The sequence below is a fragment of the Chiloscyllium plagiosum genome, unplaced genomic scaffold (genome assembly GCF_037043375.1).
Source record: "Chiloscyllium plagiosum isolate Xiang-an unplaced genomic scaffold, Cpla_swu_hap1 HiC_scaffold_3, whole genome shotgun sequence".
NCBI lineage: Eukaryota > Metazoa > Chordata > Chondrichthyes > Orectolobiformes > Hemiscylliidae > Chiloscyllium > Chiloscyllium plagiosum.
This window is the reverse complement of record NW_028270141.1, coordinates 54,690,195-54,704,549: the sequence shown is the minus strand read 5'-3', so window position 1 is coordinate 54,704,549 and position 14,355 is coordinate 54,690,195. Positions and strand designations below refer to the sequence as shown.

At 41.3% G+C, this 14,355-nt stretch overlaps 1 protein-coding gene across 1 annotated transcript in view; it reads left to right on the top strand.

The window, feature by feature from the left end:
- Positions 1 to 14,355, top strand: part of lmbrd1 (LMBR1 domain containing 1) — a 292,459-nt gene that overhangs the window by 148,968 nt on the left and 129,136 nt on the right. The window lies entirely within an intron of this gene.

The following is a 14,355-nucleotide window of genomic DNA, read 5'->3' as shown; positions in this document are numbered from 1 at the left end:
TTCTTTCACATATTGTGGGCATATCATTGCCATGACATGCTATTTTAGCAGTGGAACACTGTTTTAATAAAAAGGTGTACTGCAGCAATCAAATTATTTGGTCATTTTGCACATCAAATTATTTGGTCATTTTACATGCAAACACATTTTTTTTTCTTCCGTGAATGACACCCCACATAGAAGGTTATAGAAAACAAGAAAAACTTTTAGGATCTGATTTTTCAGAACATAATTTCTGCACCTGCTGGTCCTCGTTCATCCATAAGACCATAACACACAGGAGCAGAATTAGACCATCGATCCATCATGTCTGTTTTGCTATCTGATCATACATGAAGAGTTTCTCAACCCTATTGTCCTAATTTCTCCCTGTAACATTTGATCCCTTTACTAATCAGGAACATATCTATCTATGTCTTAAATACAGTCTATGACTTGGCCTCCACAGCCTTCAGTGGCAATGAGTTCCAAGAATTCACCACCCGTTGGCTGAAGAAATACCTCCTTATCTCAGTTCTAAAGGGTTGTCCCCTCAGTCCGAAGTTGTTGCCTCAGGTCCTAGTCTCTCCTACTTGTGGAAACATCATCTCCACCCTCCTCTATTCAGGCCTCTTAGTATTCTGCAATTTTCATTGGGATTCTCCCCTCATTCTTCTAAACTCCATTAAGAACAGACTTGGAGTCCTCAACCAGTTCTTGTACGACATGCTCTTCATTCCCAGGATCATTCTTGTGACCCTCCTCTGGATCTTCTCTGATGCCAGCAATTGTTCTTTCCTAAAAACACAAGGCACTGTTCAAAATGCAGTCTAACAACCTCAGCAGTACCCCGCTGCTCATGTATTCTACCCTTCTCAAAATAAATGCTAACATTGCATTTGCCTTCCTAACTACGTACTGAATCTGCATGTTAACCTTAAGACGTTCCTGAACGAGGACTCCTTTGTCCTTCAGATTTTTGAAGCATATGCCCATTGTATTTCATCTGCTATTTATTTGCCCACTCTCCTTCCCTGTCCAATTCCTTCTGCCGCCTCCCCACCTTTTCGGCACTATTCTGTCCCTCCTATCTTTGTGTCATCTGCAAACTCAGCCACAATGCTGTCATGTCCTTTATCCAGCTCGTTGATGTGTTACATGAACAATTGTGCTCCCAATACTGGCCCCTATGGAACTACACTAGTTTTCAAAAAGACCCCATCATCTCCACACTCTGCCTTGTGTTGGTGAGCCAAATTTCTAGCCATGCCAACACTTTTCCCCAAACACCATGGGCTCTTATTTAGCACTTCAGTGTACTACCTTGTCAAAAGCCTTTTTGAAATTCAAATAGAACACATCCACTGTGGAATGTTGTTATTTTCCTATTAACAGACACTTCACAATTAAGGAAAGGATGTGTATCATATGCAACATTTCTTAGAAAGGAATAAACTGTATGAAAACCCAACTATTCTTTGACAAGTGTGAGACAAATAGCAAAGAAATATTGGATAACGAACCAGGCCAGGTGTTAGAATTAGAGGTAGGTGAGCACTTTGGGGATAGTGACCATAATTCGGTGATTTTTACTCTCGTGATGGAGAGGGATAAGTGTGTACTACAGGGCAAGAGTTATAGCTGGGGTCAGGGAAATTATGATGCGGTGAGGCATGACTTAGGATGTGTGGCTTGGAAAAGTAGACTCCAAGGCAAGAGTGTAAATGATATGTGGAGCTTGTTCAAGGAGCACTATTGAGTGTCCTTGATAATTATGTACCTGTCAGGCAGGGAGGAAAGGGTTGTGCGAGGGAGCCGTGGTTTAATAAGGAATTGGAATCCCTTGTTAAATGGAAGAGGGCGGCCTATCTCAAGATGAGACGTGAAGGTTCAATTGGGGCGATTGAGAGTTATAGGGTAGCCAGGAAGGACCTGAAGAGAGAGCTAAGAGCAGCAAGGAGGGGACATGAAAGGTCCTTAGTCGGTAGGATTAGGGAAAACCCTAAGGCTTTCTATAGGAATAAAAGAATGACTAGGGTAGGAATAGGTCCAGTCAAGGATAGTAGTGGGAAGTTGCGTGTGGAGGCGGAAGAGATTGGGGAGACACTGAATGAATACTTTTCTTCAGTATTTACTCAGGAACAGGGCATTGTCGTTGATGTGAATACAGAGTCACAAATAAGTAGAATGGATGGCTTTGAGGTATGTAGAGAAGAGGTGTTGGAAATCCTGGAAAAGGTGAAAATAGATAAGTCCCCTGGGCCTGATGGCATTTATCCTAGGATTCTCTGGGAAGCAAGGGAGGAGATTGCAGAGCCATTGGCCTTGATTTTTATGTCCTCTTTGTCTACAGGAGTAGTGCCAGAAGACTGGAGGCTAGCAAATGTGGTTCCCTTGTTCAAAAAGGGGAGTAGGGATAACCCTAGTAACTATAGGCCGGTGAGTCTCACTTCTGTTGTGGGCAACGTCTTAGAGAGAATTGTAAGGGATAGGATTTATGCACATCTGGATAGGAATAATGTGATCAAGGATAGTCAGCATGGTTTTGTGAAGGGCAGGTCGTGCCTCACAAACCTTATTGAATTCTTTGAAAAGGTGACGAAGGAGGTTGATGAGGGGAAAGCGGTAGATGTGGTATATATGGATTTTAGTAAGGCGTTTGATAAGGTTCCCCATGGTAGGCTACTGCAGAAAATACGGAGATATGGCATTGAGGGTGAGTTGGAGGTTTGGATTAGGAATTGGCTGGATGGAAGAAGACAGAGGGTAGTAGTTGATGGCAAAGTTTCTTCATGGAGTGCCGTCACTAGCGGTGTTCCGCAAGGATCTGTTTTGGGACCATTGCTGTTTGTCATTTTTATAAATGACCTGGAAGAGGGGTTAGAAGGTTGGGTGAGCAAGTTTGCGGATGATACGAAAGTCGGAGGAGTTGTTGACAGTGAGGAAGGATGTGGCAGGTTACAGCAGGATATAGAGAAGCTGCAGAGCTGGGCAGAAAGGTGGCAAATGGAATTCACTGTAGCTAAGTGTGAGGTGATTCACTTTGGGAAGAATAACAAAAAGATGGGGTACTGGGCTAATGGTCGGATACTTGGTAGTGTGGATGAGCAGAGGGATCTTGGTGTCCATGTACACAGATCTCTGAAAGTTGCCACCCAGGTAAATAGTGCGGTGAGGAAGGCATATGGCGTACTGGCTTTTATTGGTAGAGGAATTGAGTTCCGGAGTCCTGAGGTCATGATGCAGTTGTATAAGACTCTGGTGTGGCCGCATCTGGAGTATTGTGTGCAGTTTTGGTCGCCATACTATAGGAAGGATGTGGAGGCACTGGAACGGGTGTAGAGGAGGTTTACCAGGATGTTGCCTGGTATGGAAGGAAGATCGTATGAGGAAAGACTGAGACACTTGGGGCTGTTTTCATTAGAGAAAAGAAGGTTTAGGGGTGACTTGATTGAGGTGTACAAGATGATTAGGGGGTTAGATAGGGTTGACAGTGTGAACCTATTCCCGCGTATGGAGTCGGGTATTACAAGGGGGCATAGCTTTAAATTAAGGGGGGTAGATATAGGACTGAAGTTAGGGGTAGGTTCTTCACTCAGCGAGTCGTAAGTTCATGGAATGCCCTGCCAGTAGCAGTGGTGGACTCTCCCTCTTTATGGGCATTTAAGCGGGCATTGGATAGGTATATGGAGGATAGTGGGTTAGTATAGGTTAGGTGGGCTTGGATCGGCGCAACATCGAGGGCCAAAGGGCCTGTACTGCGCTGTATTCTTCTATGTTCTATGTTCTATGTTCTAAATGGCTGGTCCATGCCAACCAGATATTCCAACCCAATCTAATCCCACCTGCCAGCACCCGGTCCATATCCCTCCAAACCCTTCCTATTCATATACCAATCCAAATGCTTCTTAAATGTTGCAATTGTACCAGCCTCCACCACATCCTCTGGCAGCTCATTCCATATACATACCACCCTCTGCGTGAAACAGTTGCCCCTAAGGTCTCTTTTATACCTTTCCTCTCTCACCCTAAACCTATGCCCTCTAGTTCTGGACTCCCCGACCCGGGGAAAAGACTTTGTCTATTTATCCTATCCATGCCCCTCATAATTTTGTAAACCTCTATAAGGTCACCCCTCAGCCTCCGACGCTCGAGGGAAAACAGCCCCAGCCTGTTCATCCTCTCCCTGTAGCTCAGATCCTCCAACCCTGGCAACATCCTTGTAAATCTTTTCTGAACCCTTTCAAATTTCACAACATCTTTCCAATAGGAAGGAGACTAGAATTTCACGCAATATTCCAACAGTGGCCTGTACAGCTGCAACATGACCTCCCAACTCCTGTACTCAATACTCTGACCAATAAAGGAAAGCATACCAAACGCCACCTTCACTATCCTATCTACCTGCGATTCCACTTTCAAGGAGCTACGAACCTGCACTCCAAGGTCTCTTTGTTCAGCAACATGCCCTAGGACCTTACCATTAAGTGTATAAGTCCTCTAAGATTTGCTTTCCCAAAATGCAGCACCTCACATGGTCCAGATCCTGTTGTAGTCTGAAGTAACCCCCTTCGCTGTCCACTACACCTCCAATTTTGGTGTCATCTGCAAACTTACTAACTGTACCTATTATGCTCACATCCAAATCATTTATGTAAATGACAAAAAGTAGAGGACCCAGCACCGATCCTTGTGGCACTCCATTGGTCACAGGCCTCCAGTCTGAAAAACAACCCTCCACCACCACCCTCTGTCTTCTATCTCTGAGCCAGTTCTGTATCCAAATGACTAGTTCTCCCTGTATTCTGTGAGATCTAACCTCGCTAATCAGTCTCTCGTGGGGAACCTTGTCGAACGCCTTACTGAAGTCCATATAGATCACATCTACTGCTCTGCCCTCATCAATCGTCTTTGTTACTTCTTCAGAAAACTCAATCAAGTTTGTGAGACGTGATTTCCCATGCACGAAGCCATGTTGATTATCCCGAATCAGTCCTTGCCTTTCCAAATACGTGTACATCCTGTCCCTCAGGATTCCCTCCAACAACTTGCTCACCACCGAGGTCAGGCTCACCGGTCTATAGTTCCCTGGCTTGTCTTTACCGCCCTTCTTAAACAATGGCACCATGTTTGCTAATCTCCAGTCTTCCGGCACCTCACCTATGACTATTGATGATACAAATATCTCAGCAAGAGGCCCAGCAATCACTTCTCTAGCTTCCCACAGAATTCCAGGGTAAACCAGATCAGGTCGTGGGGATTTATCCACCTTTATGCATTCCGAGATGTCCAGCACTTCCTCCTCTGTTATCTGGACATTTTGCAAGATGTCACCATCTATTTCCCTACAGTCTATATTTTCCTACCTTTTCCACAGTAAATACTGATGCAAAATACTCGTTTAGTATCTCTCCCATTTTCTGTGGCTCCACACAAAGGTCGCCTTGCTGATCTTTGAGGGGCCCTATTCTCTCCCTAGTTACCCTTTTGTCCTTAATATATTTGTAAAACCCCTTTGGATTCTCCTTAATTGTATTTGCCAACGTTATCTTATGTTCCTGTTTTGCCCTTTAATGTTTCTTAAAATATGATTCCTCATTATCCACTGAAGATCTATTTGTAATGAATGCTGCATCTTGGACTACAAAAATGCTTAACAATATTGCCTCTTCAAATGATTAGTTTTCCAGGGAAAATGAGGCTTTTTATAAAAGTCCGAGAGGTTTTGTTTTAGGAAGTAAGTCAATGATATCCATTTTTGTGAGATTTTTCCAATTGAGCAGACCTATTTTTGCTTCCTGCCCACTTCCCTGCACAGAGCGAAGATGAGTGATTTTTCAGTAATATTCAAATGTCTTTATGGTGAAATGATTTCATATGATTATGAAATCTTTTAGTGATGATTCAGGTAGGTTTTAAGCTGCAATTTAAAGCAAAAGGGAGAAGACATATTTGTTGATTAGGCAATTCCAATGCTTAGGCCAATATAGCTGAAGAGCCAACTATTAATACTAGAGCCTTGGAAGTGGTGGTTGCATGCAAGAGGCCACAGACGAAAGAATGTAGAGATCTTAGAATTGTATATGCTTTGCACCTTCATGAATTCTATAACTTCTAGGTGTGCAATTCAAATTGAAGCAGCTATAATGCTGCTAAAGTACCTTGCTGAGGCAGTTTCTTGCTTACCATAATCAAAGAGCCTCCTCTCAAAGCAAATATCTTTAAAAGATGTGTTTGTGACTACTCTAATCAATTATTGTATATTTTCAAGGGGGGTTGAGTGTACAATAACTTATTGACCTATTGCTAGATAATTGTGTTGGTTCATTCTCCCATGGATGGTATGAATGTATATCTGACTAAACTGGTACAGATTGTTTATCATTAGTGCCAGCTTTCAACAAACGTATATTTGACATTGAAAGTTGGAATAATTGTAGATATGGGACACCATTCATCCATCCCCACACATTGATAACTAACCATGAGCGATTAATGTATTTGCCTTATAAACAGGCTCTTAGGTTTTCTCTGGCTCTTTTGGCTCAATGGAAACAGCAGCTACAGCTTTCATTTAAAACTCTTGGGTTCTAACCTCTTAAATGAAAAGATTTAATGGAAATTTCATAAGCTCAAATGGGACTGAGAGTACTGTATGTGTCAGTAGAAATAATAAATGATAAATTCAGTGTGCCATAGCTTTCATTTAGATTTGTAATAGTTTTAAAAAGAATGTCGTTATTGTGTTTAAAAGTTAGATTGGAGTGTGTTTTTTTTTAATATTAATCTCCTGTTGTTATTTTTCTGTAATAAAACCTAGTTTTACCACTAGTTTAGTTTAATATGTCAGACAAAGTTTGTTTCTTTATGTAGTAATAGTTTAAATTCTGAATGTTGTTACATTTCTAAACACAGAAAATTGGAAATCAGATTTTGGAGAAAGGGAGGAATCACAGAGCTCATCACCCAGGCCTATACTTGAGGAGTGGGCCTGTCTCATTGGCCGTGTAATACAACAGGGAATGGTATCAGAGAAGCGGATTTGGACAGGGGAAGAGTTCCAAGGCTGGAAACGTAAAATGTAATGTGATTAGGGGAGGGTTGGGGGAGGAATAGGAGACTACAGGGGTTGCGAGGGGAGAAGGGTATGAATTAGAATGCAGTGGTGGTTGGTGGGGTGTGGAAAAAGTAAGAATGCTTCAGATATTACATAGAAACAAGGAGCAGGACTAGGCCATTCAGCCCTTCAACCATTCAGTATGATCGTGGCTCATCCTCAATTTCATTGCCATGTTTGAGTTCTGTTCCTACAGCCAACACTGTTAAAATCTAATAAATTACCTATGTCTTGAATACATTCAATGGCTTACACAGTATTCTGTGATAGAGATCTCCACATGCTCAGTAAACTTTACGTGAGGAAACCTTTCCTCATCTCTGTTCTAAATTGCCTATTTCTATACTCTGTCCTCTGATTCTAAACATTCAAACTAGCGAACACCTCCTCCCTGCATCTAGTCTGTCCAGTCCTCTGAAATGGTTTAGTAAACTGCTCAGTTCAAGTGCAGCTAGGATGGGCAATGAGTGCAGGCATGCCAACAATGTCTATATCCCATGAGTGAATTTTTAAAAAATGCCTCTTATTGTAATAGACTCCAGCATTTGCACATTAATGATGTTAGGCTAACTGGTCTGTCATTCTTTTTTTTTCCCTCTTTTTTTAAATAGTTTGATTATATTTAATCTGTAGAAACTGCTCCAAAGTCCATAGAATTTTGGAAGATGGCACCAATGCATCCAATATTTCTCTGGCCACTTCCTTTAATATACTAGGATGTAGATTATCAGATCCTGGTGATTTGTTATCTTTTAACCCGATCAGTTTCTCCAACACCATTTTCTTACTAATACTGATTTCTTTCAATTCAGCCCTTTCACCAGACACTTGATTCTCTATCATTTTTGAGTGGTTATTTGTGCTTTCATTTGTGAAGACGGAAAGTGTGTTCAATTTGTCTGCCGTTACTTTGTTCCCCATTATATTAGATTAGATTTTTAGATTAGATTACAGTGTGGAAACAGGCCCTTCGGCCCAACAAGTCCACACCGACCCGCCGAAGCGAAACCCACTCATACCCCTACATTTACCCCTTACCTAACACTACGGGCAATTTAGTATGGCCAATTCACCTGACCCTGCACATCTTTGGACTGTGGGAGGAAACCGGAGCACCCGGAGGAAACCCACGCAGACACGGGGAGAACGTGCAAACTCCACACAGTCAGTCGCCTGAGGCGGGAATTGAACCCGGGTCTCAGGCGCTGTGAGGCAGCAGTGCTAACCACTGTGCCACCGTGCCGCCCACGGTGGCACAGTGGCACAGTGTCTCTCCTTTGGATCTAATACTAATCTATTTTGTAAACCATAATTGAGCCACCTTTCCTCTTTTGTTTTTGCACCAAACAAGAATTAATAATTGTTTGCAGTTCATGTTGTGGGGAGAAACAACAGGATAATGAAGGTATTGAAGTGGAAGGAGAAGGCTGTAGATGTTTGGAGTGGGGCAAAATCAGGGGCCTGAGCAGGAGAAGCACCGCGGGCCATGATTCTCTCCCTGGCCCTGTTGGAAAGTCAACAAGTGTGCTATGAAATCTCATGGATTATTTGTAATTACTCGTCTGGGAATAATTTGAGCTCAACATTAGTAAATATACACTATTGGATGATGCATTGCAGTGCTCTGTAAACAAAAAGACCTCTGTCGTGAGACAGAAGTTCTAAAAAGATTTATAATCACTAGGTTGTTACTTCGCCATCTGCTTTAACATAAGCAAGTTGCAAGGTTTTTCAGGCTTCAACTGGAATTTTATTAAAGATTAATGAAAACATTTTACTTTGGCCAAAGTAAATATTAATCTTGCCTGATTGAGGTGATGTTTGCATTTAGTTTAGGATTTTTTTAAAAGGGATGTTCTGACCATTTTGTTTGAGTTGTGTGCACAGACTGACTTAATTTTTTTAGATTGCTGTACTCTTAATGTTTGCATTTTAGAACTAGACCTGAGGGGAAAATGTTCATTCTGACCTCTAATTGTGTTTACTGTTGTGGCATGTAGTTTATCTGTTTCTTGAGCATATTATAAGATCTTTAATGTCTTTAACTGTAGTTCAGAAACCTAACCAAAATATAACATTCAGTGATGTTGTACATGATGAATCCCAGAACTCTCAGACTTTTGGCTGCTTGCAAGCCAATCCTGTCTTTGTATAAGGTATGTCTGTTAAGTTATCTGCATTCTAAAATCTCTTCATCCTGACAGCTTAATTATGTCACTCTTGTTGTGTGGAAAAACGCCAGTCTCGGAGTCAGAAACAGGGTTTAATGACAGAGTTTATTGCACAAGGAAATACCGGAGCTAGCGGGAGAGAAAGACACCAACAGCGCAGTGGTCTGCTGCGAGTCTTCTCTCAACCTGGAGCACATGTCAAGAAACTTTTATACATCTGGTGATCGGATAAAGTGAGGACTGCAGATGCTGGAGATCAGAGCTGAAAAATGTGTTGCTGGAAAAGCGCAGCAGGTCAGGCAGTATCCAAGGAGCAGGAGAATCGACGTTTCAGCTGAACACTTGAACCCCGTGGCTGAATACTTTAACTCCCCCTCCCACTCCGCCAAGGACATGCAGGTCCTTGGCCTCCTCCATCGCCAGACCATGGCAACACGACGCCTGGAGGAAGAGCGCCTCATCTTCCGCCTAGGAACCCTTCAACCACAAGGGATGAATGCAGATTTCTCCAGCTTCCTCATTTCCCCTCCCCCCACCTTATCTCAGTCCCAACCCTCGGACTCAGCACCGCCTTCTTGACCTGCAATCTTCTTCCCAACCTCTCTGCCCCCACCCCCTCTCCGGCTATTCACCCTCACCTTAACCTCCTTCCACCCATCGCAGTCCCAACGTCCCTCCCCCAAGTCCCTCCTCTCTACCTTTTATCTTTGCCTGCTTGGCACACCTTCCTCATTCCTGAAGAAGGGCTTATGCCCGAAACATCGATTCTCCTGCTCCTTGGATGTGCCTGACCTGCTGTGCTTTTCCAGCAACACATTTTTCAGCTTACATCTTGTGACACAATAGGTTATTGGTAAGATTATTGTCTTTGTAACATGGTTTGTTTATGGCAATCATTGCAGAATTGTTAATAGTTTTGATACATTCTTTATCAGTTCCAGGCAGCCTTTGTTAATTTCTATTTGGTCTTTGTCAGTTTCAGTGTAGACGTTGTCAATTTCAATGTCTGCATGGAAATCCATTGCTGTAGTAATGGGCACTAATCGCTCTTCCTGAGAAGGACGATACTGCAGCCCTGGCTATTAGCATTCTGTATTGAGTATGTATGAAGCTGTTAGTATTTCTAGAAGAGGTGTTCGCTGAACCCAGACACTTTGAAGGGAAGTGTTGGTTACTCATGCATTCTCTCCCCCACCTGCCTTAAACTAATCAATTAAGTTGTGAGTACATTGTGCTGGCATTCTGGTGGTCCCAGGAAGTGTCTTTATCTGCTCTGCTGTTTCTCGCCATATTGTGATCCTGCAGCCATCTTGTGTGTCAGGTTGGCCAACTGACAGCTCAGCGGCTATCTTGTGTGTCCGTGTGCCTAGTGTCACCCTGCCCCGTGCCATCTCCCTCTTCACTCTCAAAATATATTAACATACCTTTACAAATAACAAGTGAAAATCCAAGTATGGAGTAGTTTCCGACAGGGTTAAGGATTGAAGTCTTGCTTCAACTTTTGTGTCAGTCAGTTACTTTAAAAACTTAGAATCGTACAGTCATACAGGATAGAAGAACCTCTTGTGCTGTTGCAAACACTTTGAAAGTTATTCCCTGTTCTGTTGTGTATCCTGTAGACCTGCATGTTTTCTCTGAAGTGTGCATTACATTTTCATTTTGAAGCTATCACTAAATCTGCTTTTCTCATTAACTCAAGATTTTGTTATGCAAGAACACCTTTTGTCATCTGTCTGGTGAAAATGTTCCAATCCCATCATCAAAACCATTCCCAGTTTCAAGTACCTCCACTAATTCTCTCTTCAGCTGCACTTTCTGGACATGACTAATGTTTCTCTTGAAACATCCCTAAGGTGTAATATCCATTGAAAAGTGCATTTTTTCCTCAAAGAAATCTTGTAAATCAAAAGTTTTGTTGCCTCATTAAGCTCACTTCATCACCTTTTAACAGTAAGACTTAGCTTGGTGTTTTGAAATGAGAACTATGCACATACTACCTCCTATACATATACATGAAATTATTTTGCAGGTATGTAGTATTGCAAGTGGCCTTATATCCAGTGCGAAATAGAGCTCCAGGATCTTTGCCATAGAACCAGTTTGTGTCTCCATACCTAAAACTATGTTCTTTTCATTGCTAGCATTACGATGATTTCTCAGTCATTCAAAATGAGTGAATTAGTTTGAACATTGTTTTGCACTGAGTGACTTTGGTGATGGAATTGGGAGAAGTTATTTTCGTCAGGAGGACAAGTACACTTGATTTTAGTCTTTTAAGGACATTTTTCTTGAACTTGAGAGGGCGCTATATTACTTCATAAAAGCATGTAAGACTTGCATAAAAGACTTTAGCCTATTATGCAAGCAAAAAAAATTTCAAGCAAAATATGCATACTCATACCATAATAATTGATCAAATGGTAGAGAATATAAGCATTGACTATAATAGAAAGGTCTGGTCACCCTTCAATAGAAAGGATGTTGTTAAACTTGAGATTTACAAAAAAGATTTATAAGGATGTTGCCTGGGGGGTTTGAGTTATAGGGAGAGGCTGAATAAGCTGGGGCTTTTTGCCTTGGAGAGTTGGAGGCTGAGGGATGACTTTCTAGAGGTTTAGAAAATCATGACAGGATTAGATGGGTTGAATAGCCAAGGTTTTGTTTCCTGTGGTGGAGACGTCCAAAACTAGAGGGCATAGTTTTAAGGTCAGAAAATAAACATTTAAAAAGGTCCAGAGAAGTAATTTTTTTAGAGAGTGTGTATGAAATGATCTGGCTGAGGAAGTAGTGGAGATAGATAAAATTACAGCATTTAAAAGGGAAGGTTGGATATATGAACAGAAAGGTTTACAGTGATATGGGCCAAAGCTGGCAAATTGGACCAAGTAAGATTGGGATGCCTGATTGGCGCAGGCAGGTTGGACCGAACAGTTTATTTTCTGTGCTGTTTGACTCTGTGACATTTGATACTTGGAAGACAGGATTTAGGTAGTTGGCAAATCAGCAGGAGGGCACGACAAGAAGATTTTTCCTTTAATTTTCTAGTCATTCTGAAGTATTTTCCTCCCAAATTTCTTGAAACTTTAAGATAACATGAAGCTGCTGGGAAATCCAGAGCTCTTGTTTATAAGGACTAGAATTTGAGGTGTTAAATAAAACTCATGTTGGTAAGTAAGAGAAAAACAGCATTTTCTAGGTTTTATGATTAGTATGTTAGTTGAATTGTTCACAAGGAATATTTCAATATACCAGTGAGAACAAATTAGGCAAGCAATTTAAACCCAGATATCCATCACCTGAGACATCAAGAAAAAAAACCTACAAATGCTGGAAATCTGAAACAAAAACATAAATTGCTGGAAAAGCCCAGCAGGAATGGCAGAATCTATGGAAAGAAAGCAAAGTTAATATTTCGGGTCCAATGACCTTAGGGCATCAATTTGATGCTGAGAATAGCGATGCCAGTCAGTACCAAGGGCTCAGCAATAACTGTAAACTGAGAATTGTGACATGAGATAGCTTATGTACATTGGTACTAATAGGCACCTAAGAGTTGCCAATATCATTAACTGTCAAGGATTTGTCTACGCTTACTTTTGATGGTAATAATGGACAAGTCCGATTCCAAAATGAATCCAGACTAGATAGACCATAGATATTACTTATGCTATTTGTTTATTGTGGAGGTTTGTTCAGAAGAATCTGCCAATGTAATTTTAACAAAAGAACATTAAAGTCTATTACACACAAAAGGAAACGAAAACATACTTTGCAAGAGTCATTTGAAATTATCTGATTGCAAATACCAGAAATTCACCAAAGATCCTCAGACAGCATCTTCCAAAATCACGACCACTTCCATATAGAAGGTCAAGGACAACAGATACATGGGAACACCACTACCATCAAGTTCCCCTCCAAGCCACTCACCATCCTGTTCGTTTGTTGTTGCTGGGTCAGAAATCCTGGAATTCCATTCCTAATGGCATAATGGATCAACCCTCAACAGGTGGACTGCAGCAGTTCAAGAAGGCAGCTCATCACCACCTTTTCAGGCTGAAGTCAGGCTTGGGATTCTAGAAAGGACTGGTGGGAAAGGTGAGTATGCAATTGAAGGGTGATAAAAAGTTTTTTGACAACTTTAGGTAAAAACCCAAGTTAAAAATTGTGCAGCACTTGAAGGACAGTGGTAGAGAATGGGCAGTTAATTTCCTCCCTCATCTCCCACAGCAGCTTGGGCTATAACTCATCCAGATCAGTGAATTTGTCTATTTTTAAATCTACCTAAACTTCCAATACCTTCTCGCTTCTTATATCAATCTGCTTAGGAACTTCACAGTCCATCTTCTTAAATTCTGTACTTGCATCCTCCATCTCTTGAGTTGCCCTTTGAGGAAATCTAAGTAAATTCAGTCTCCTCACAGCTTATAAAAGTGGTCATGTTTGTCATTCAAAATGTTGTTTATCTCAGCAAGAATACTCCTTACAATATCCCTTCAGTGTCTGCATTTCCTGAGGTAAAGTGCGAAAATACACTAGATGGGGTCTGAAGGATCAATTTTCACACTACATGCCACAACCATTTTGAAATAAAGATCAATATTCTGCTAGTCACTTTGAATATTGTTTGTACCTGCTTTTGTGACTTATGCACGGACAACTTAAATCTTTTTAGTTCTCTGGATCACCTGATCTCTCATCAAGTAGAAAATGTTTCAACTTAGCTTTCTTGGATCCAAAATGGACTGCACACACATTTTGACACTGAATGTCATGTGGGCTAGTTTAGCCCACTCATTTAACTTGACTGTGTTCTTTTCCAACCTCCTGCTCCCATCTGTACAACTTATTGTCATCTCCACAACCTGGTTTAGTGTAATCTCCAATTTTAGACACCAAGCACTTCATTCCTTAATCTAAGCAGTTAAAAATGTATTCTAAAATTTGCTTCATCCCACAATGGCTTAAAAATTAAGAATTAACTAGTGGTGCATTCATTCATGTGGCACATTATATGACTATATTTTTCAAAGTGGTGTTCTTTCAGATTGAGAATCATAGATGCTCACACCTTAAAGTGTGCATTAA